Source organism: Denticeps clupeoides, chromosome 3 (assembly GCF_900700375.1).
Source record: "Denticeps clupeoides chromosome 3, fDenClu1.1, whole genome shotgun sequence".
Lineage (NCBI taxonomy): Eukaryota > Metazoa > Chordata > Actinopteri > Clupeiformes > Denticipitidae > Denticeps > Denticeps clupeoides.
The window spans coordinates 18,809,345-18,817,099 of record NC_041709.1 but is presented as its reverse complement, the minus strand read 5'-3'; the positions used below and the strand labels follow the sequence as shown (position 1 = coordinate 18,817,099).

Genomic DNA, 7,755 nt, shown 5'->3' with positions numbered 1-7,755 from the left:
AGAATTATATTTGGCCGGGTTTTCACACACTGGGTCACAAATTGTAATTTGTAAAAATTCTGTAAATACAATGTAAGTGGATCACATTCCAATGTAATATTATGATTTTTTGTTAAGGTTAAGTCAGACACATAATTCATTTATTACATGTAACATTACATTTAATACATTAATAAACAACATAATGCCCATGTAAAGAAAATAAACTAGTAAATTGCAACTTTCCATATTTTAAAATTAGAAATAGGCTATATAAAAGCTACAAGGCTAATGTTTGTAGCTAGTTTATGTTTGTGCTGTTTCCATGTTTGGATCGGTGTTAAATTGTAAAAGAAGTTTGAAGGAATTTGACAGCGCCACAGTCCCAAAAGCAACGTCCCAATAGAAAAGAGGCCTTTAAGAGCAGTAAAGAGAACCTAACCGTACACTCAAGAACACAATCAAGAACCCTCGACAGACTTTCACACATTTTTATAGTTCAAAGTGCTACATTCACTATAAACAAAGATAAACCAGTTTTTTGGGCTGCTATGTTCCACAAATAGCTTTCAAACAAGCCATATCTAATATGCAACCTGCATAAAACAAAGGAACTGAAGCATTATCAGCAGAACCAAACATCACTTTCAACCAACATTTAATGTGTATAGATTGTAAAATTTAAATTCTGTTGTCATTCATGTGTCACACAAGGGAGAGAAGGAAGGTTGATATATTGCATGTGCAGGAGACCAGATGGAATGGAAGTAAGGTCATGTGTATTAAAAGATGTTCAAATAGTTTAACCACATGGTGAATGGCAGGAGAACTGCAGGTAGATGTCATGCTCTGGAGGTGAAAAGAGTGTCAGACAAAGTGGTGAGTTTAAAGTTGAAATTGAAGGGGTGCTGATGAATGTTGCTACAGAGGGGACTGTCCCTGTAACTATTGATTGTAAGTTGCTCTGGATAAGGACGTCTCATAAATGCTGTAAATGTAAATGTAAGTGGAGAGGAAAAAACCTAGAGAGGTGCTTGGTGTGAAGTCTGGACCGAGGAAAGAGGACATCTGGTGGTGGACTCAGCAGAGGGACAGAGCTGGTAAAGATGTGCAGCAGGACCTGCACTGTATCTTCATGGGAGAAGGCCTAGTAGGAGATTCATAGATTTGGAAGAGGAAGATGAATGAAACAGGCAAACAGAGATGGTTGATCTGCTGTGGCGACCCCTAACAGGAGCAGCCAAAAAACAGAAGGATGTAAGGCATAACATTAAAAAACATTTTAAAAAAAGAATAAAAAGAAAACACATTGTTAATGTCTTTGAACGCTCAGAAATACCTGTTTAATGAGAGTGTGAGGTGGTGTGTTGGGTTGCCGCTGGGGTTACCACTTTTAATACAAAAAAACAAGGGACGCATACTGCAGCAAGGGCCACATGCCACGAGGGCCAAGACCACAGTGATCACAGGCCCAAAGGCATGCCAGTGGTGGTAAATTGCAACTTAAAATATGTTTTCAGGAAAGTATGAATACTTGGACATTAAACTAAACTGTTTTTTTTTATTGAAATGCTGTCAGTCTTTCTCTTTTACAACTCAACAGACTTCTCTAATGATAATCGTAGCTGAACATTTACATTTACAGCATTTATCAGACGCCCTTATCCAGAGCGACTTACAATCAGTAGTTACAGGGACAGTCTCCCTGGAGCAACTTAGGGTTAAGTGTCTTGCTCAGGGACACAATGGTAGTAAATGGGATTCGAACCCGGGTCTTCTGGTTCATAGGCGAGTGTGTTACCCACTAGGCTACTACCACCCTACTATCACCGACTTTTCGGAGATCATCTACGCCTTCCTGTGGATGACCTCTGATCTACTTTCTGTACGATCTGAATTTCTGCGTTTGAATTTTAGAAAATTGAATTTGATATTCTTGACCCCACCGCATCAGGACTCTTTTGCAGAAACAAAGACCAATGCAAGTAACGTTTATAACTATTTAGATGTGTGTTTAAGCTTGAACCCCTTTTAAGGTGAACCTTGATTCTCTGACGATTCTCATTAGGCTGTGGTTAATTGATGTGAAATACTGCCATTCTCTTTTCATCACTTTCCTTTATCCTGTACGTATATGTTTGTTTAATTTGTTGTATGTTAGCTATAGCCTCATTTATTAAATTCCTTATTTTTTACAATTGTTTGTTCTGTGTGTTGCTCACGATCTGGAGTCACTGAATGTTGATCCTTTAAGCTACATGCTAAATTTCTGCTAGCACTTCAGAGTGGGAAAGCCATCCTTCCTTGACCAGGAAATAACCTTTCCTAGAATTGATAAATAATTATATTATCTGCTCGGTGGACGGACAGATCAAGTAATTTTAACATTAATTCTGCTACAGTTAATCCTAAAATCTAATCTAAATGTTTATTATTAATTATAACCAGTTATAATTAATTATAAATATTTTCACAATAAAGAACATGAATGAGAAGGTGTGTCCAAACTTTTGGCCTGTACTGTATATGTGACACGTTTTGGGTTATAGGTCAGGTTGGGGGTTGAGCTGCTTTGCCGTCCATACGGATATGCAGAAAAAAGAAATTCAAGCTGTAACTCGTTTTAGAAAATAACCATTCTGGGTCCCCCATTTTGGAGAAAAACGTTCTTGTGTGGATGGGGCCTCAGTCTGTATGTATAATTCTGACCTTGTTTGAGTTGTTCGTTTATGTCCATTCCTTCCTGTCACACGTTCCTCACAAACTGTTTGGAAAGTCTTAGAACTTGTATATAAATGATAGGATGTTTCAGACAGTGCATTAAACTGAGTTAGTTAAAAAAAAAAGTTTTTTTAGTTATTATTTTTGGTAAAGATGCCATTTGATTTATACATTGTGTTTATCAGTTTATGTACATTTGTGATGTGATGTATGTGATGCAATCCAGTCAAATGTATCCACCAATCTATCAAACAGTCATCATACAATCACTTATTTAAATATTTAATTCATTTATTCATCAGAATATAATCAATTATTGTTTAGTAATCAGTACAGGGCAGCGGTGGCCTAAAGATTAAGGAAGCAGCCCTGTAATCAGAATTTGCCGGTTCAAATCCCGATCCGCCTACGTGCCACTGACAAAGCACCGTCCCCACACACTGGTCCCCGGGCGCCTGTCATGGCTGCCCACTGCTCACCAAGGGTGATGGTTCAATGCAGAGGACACATTTCATTGTGTCATCGTGTGCTGTGTTTCACGATGACAATCACTTCACTGTGTTACCCACTAGGCTACTACCACGTTTATCAATGAGGTAGTGCATTTAAAATGTCATATTTCATTAATTCATTGTTTATTACAGTGTATTTAAACCCATAGTTTCACAAAACAGTACATTTACATATAGCAGTCCTCAAATCAGAAAACAAACAAGATTAAGTAATTGATTTTAATAGATTTTTATTAAGTAGTTTTCCCATACCACAGTACTTGAACAGGTAATAAAAGTAAAAAATTAAAGATCAGAATGCCGCATTCAATCAACAGTGATTTTAGTCTAGAGTAACCAAAGTCTTTTTTTCCTGTCCTCTGCTGGCACTTTATCAAACCAGTCTCATGCCCAGCTCTCTGATGTTCGGTTTCGTGGGCCGTGAGGGAACTGGATCTCGTGGTCCAGCTGGGGCATATGAAGCAAATGCTGGGCATCCTCATCCAGAGTTTCCATCTTGCCAATAAAGTCATAGTTGATCTGGCATGGATGGCGCAAGCGGTACACCTTGCGCCAGTGTTCGTTAAATTGCTCGTCCTGTTCCGTTTCTGGGTCTAGTAAGTACTGCACAAAGTTGGCAAATGAAGGCTGAAGCCCAGCCTCAAACGCCTCGTGAGCTGTAGCTGGTGGCCTGGTCACATCAGCTGGTGGCCAAGTCCTCATTTGGTTGGCCAAATTTGTTCCGGAAATCAGACATCAGGTGAACTAAAGGATACCGAACAAACAGGAATTTTGTGTATTTTTGCAGCTTGATGCGCATCAAGTGGTGGGAGATGCGTCCATAACGATGCCAGAACTTGTTGAGGGTGAGGTGCAGTGTGGCGTTGTGGATGATGTCCGATGGGACAGGTAAGGTAACCCATTAGACGTGGACACAAGACTCTGGCTAAGAATGATCATGATGTGTTTCCAGTTAGTGCATGCAACCGTGGGCACGTAGCAGTAAATGATGCCATGACGATCATCAACTATTAGGTGGTTCAAGGACTTGTTCTTCATATGGAACCAGGGGGTGGATAGTCGACAGTACCCTGCTCAGGGATTTCCCCGATTTTGGTTTTGTCGTCTCATGGGTTTGTGTGAAGTGTTGTGGTTTACATTTAGAAGGACCCATTTCCTTCATTTTATGATGTGGAGGGACTAAGTGTCTGGCAGAACCAGACTGTGGTAAATTGTGGTCCTTCACCAATGAAGGTCCAGGTCCTGCCCATCTCAGCCCCAAGCTTTCTACAGTCCCAGACAAAAGTCTTGTCGCTTATCTATTTTGTAGGAACACCTGCTATTAAACTGACTTTTAATTAATCAATTGGAATAGCTCATCATTTAATCAAGACAGAAAAGTCAAATTCTGGCAAGACAAAAGTTTTGTCGCCTATACAGAAATGGATTAAATTTACTGCAAATACAAAAATATGTCAGCAAATTAAGTAGTGGTGCTGTGAGATCCAAATTTAATATCTTGTATGACTTCCATGAGCTTGAAGGACTGCATCCATGCGGTTTGGCAAAGATTCATACAATTTATTGATGAAGTCATTAGGAATAGCAAAGAAAGCAGTCTTGCATGCCTCCCAGAGTTCATCAATATTCTTTGGTTTCGTCTTCCATGCTTCCTTTTTCATCCTAACCCACACATGCTCAATGATGTTCATGTCTGGTGACTGGGCTGGCCAATCTTGGAGCATCTTGATCTTCTTCGCCTTGAGGAACTTTGATGTGGAGATGGAAGTATGTGATGGAGCACCATCCTGCTGCAGAATTTGGCCTCTTTTATGGTTGGGAATATAAAATGTTGCTAAGATTTCTTGGTATTTCAGACTATTGATGTTGCCTTCCACCCTGCAGATCTCTCGCACACCCCCATACTGGATGTAACCCCAGACCATGATTTTTCCGCCACCAAACTTCACTGTTTTCTGGATGAATCTCAGATCCATGCGGGCTCCAGTAGGTCTCTTGCAATATTTGCGGAGACTGTGGTGTAATTCAACAGAAGATTCATCTGAAAAATCCACCTTCTGCCACTTTTCCAGAGTCCATCCTTTTAGCAGACTGTGGGCCTTGGCAAAGGCCACACGGTTTTGTCTTTTGACGGTCAATTCTCTTTTGTTTAGTGGTGGCTTCTGGGCACTGATTCGACCATGGAGGCAATTTCGAGACAGAATCCGACAAACTGTTCTGGTTGACACAGGGACTTCAGGTGACCAGGTCTCGTGGAGCTCTGTTGCAGTGGAACATGGGCTGGCCTTGGATTTTCGAGCCAACAAACGGTCCTCTCGAGCAGTTGTCTTGCGGGGTCTGCCTGACCTGGGCTTGTCAAAAACGTCTCCAGTCTCTTCAAATCTTTTTTTTATCCTCTGTACTTGACGCTGAGACACATTGAAGGTGTCTGCCACATCAGCAGTGGATCTGGTCTTCAGCCTCTTGATAATCAACACTTTAGTCTCAGGGTGAATCTTAGGCATGTTTGCAGAGGTCTAGTTGCAGTTGATGTGAAGGTCTAGTGTACTGGGCTTCTTTTTATACACACAAGACACCTGATTGATCCGTTATTAGTCACAAGTGAAGCTCATATGACACGGCGACAACACTTATGTCTTTGCAAAAATTGACTCAATGGGTGTTAAAAAGCTCTGAATATTAGAATACTTTTTGACAGTTTCGTTTTGCACTGAAACATTATTACAAAAGCTGTTGGGAATAAAACGGGCCATTTCTTGTACAAAAATCTTGATTCTAAATATATTTCAGCAGCACTTGAGGTCAATTTGTACAGGACTGTAGATTTAAGTGAATGGTCTGTTTGTGTGTCAGATGGCAAGAAAATGGCAACAGCAGCATACAGGTGGGAACTGGCCACACCCACATCTTCCCAGTAGATGGAATGCAGAACCCAAGAAGAGGCAAATCTGGCACAACCTCAGGAAACCGATGTGCCCTCCAGACAGAAGCCTCTCTGGACTTTATAAATCTCAGGTCAGGTTTTCTACCATGAAGTCACAATGTGGCAACGTCTGCAGGAGCCTGAAATGAGAATTAAAGCAGAGAGTTAGAGGTTTTGCCAGCAGCTTGTGAGTCAGTGTTATTGCACCAGAGTACTTTTTTAATGCATAGCTGTAGGCACAGTATACTGTGTCCAATAATTTATTGGATTTAGTGAGAAAATACACAGCGTTCCAAATTGTTATGCAAATTGTATTTAAGTGTCAAAGATGAAATATTTCGTTTTTCACAATTCTCACAGTTGCGTTGGCTCACTGGAATCAATCTCGGAAACCTGTGATGATTGTTTGCCAGGTGAGCCCAATTAATGGAAACATTACTGAAGAAGGATGCTCCCCATTATCAAGCAGACCATTTTTCAATCAATACGGGAAAGAAAAGAGATCCCTCCATTACTGAAAAGCATGAAATAGCCTCTGACTGACCCCTTTTCTTTCACGGTGCAAAAAGAAGAAGAGTAACATTGAAACTGCAAGCAGCGTTGAACAGGCCCTCGTCCGCTCACTCACCGCAAGATGACTACTAACCATAACTAATCATAACATCAGACCACCTGTCCTGTCTCTCTGCCTCTGAGCCCTTTTCAGTGTGGTGAATACATGAATACAGACTACCTGTTCCATCTGGCGCTGTCAGGGACACAAATAAAAATTTGAGAATAAAAAAATATTTCTTCATGTAAGCACACGCCCATGGGGCAACAGGTGACGGCACGTAAGAACACGATCATTAGAACACGGCTGCCCATAGCAAAAACGTGTGTGCTCATATGTTCAAAGATTCACAAAACGAATCAATTGTGGGGAATATGAAATAAAACCGTGTGTGGTGTTTCTTCAGCAAGACGACGCCGAATATGGCCCAGAATATGGCCTGTGAAATTTGAGGATGTTTGGTTCATGTTTACCGCCCTAAAATATATTTTTTTTATTCACAACTTACATGTAATTTTGTTGCCTTGCCATTTCAAGACTTTTGAGTTATCAAAAAAAGCTTCTCAATTTTAACTTCTTGTCCTCATACTGGCCAAATTTGGAGCACATTCAACAAGCCATCTAGGACCCTTGTTTCGTTTGCCATGGATAGGTAAATTAAACAATCAATATTACTTCCTGTTGTATGGATTTAATTCATGTGCTTGGGCCCTAATAATAATAATCTTTAGGGATAAAATAGGGCCTCGGCAAAGCATATTATGTTGTAGTAGGAATAATAGTAATAAGTAACTTTCCTATGAGGCCACTGTGTAATTAGACCTAATTTGCCTTTACCTGCTAATGCAGAACCATCTCAAGGATGATCTGGGGAAACAGGAGGCACCCAAACTCAACTTTGAACTTTATGACAAAGGCTGTGAAACTTATGTACATGTGCATTTTTTATGTAAAAATTATGTTAAAAAAATCATTTTGGAATAAGGCTGTAACATAGCTGTAACATAACAAAATGTGGAAAAAGTGACGTGCTGTGATTACTTTCTGGATGTACTGTATTTCTCGTA

At 40.2% G+C, this 7,755-nt stretch overlaps 1 pseudogene; it reads right to left on the bottom strand.

Moving 5' to 3' along the window:
* Positions 1-3,433: 3,433 nt before the first annotated feature.
* Positions 3,434-4,613, bottom strand: LOC114786762 (carbohydrate sulfotransferase 12-like; annotated as a pseudogene).
* Positions 4,614-7,755: the final 3,142 nt, after the last annotated feature.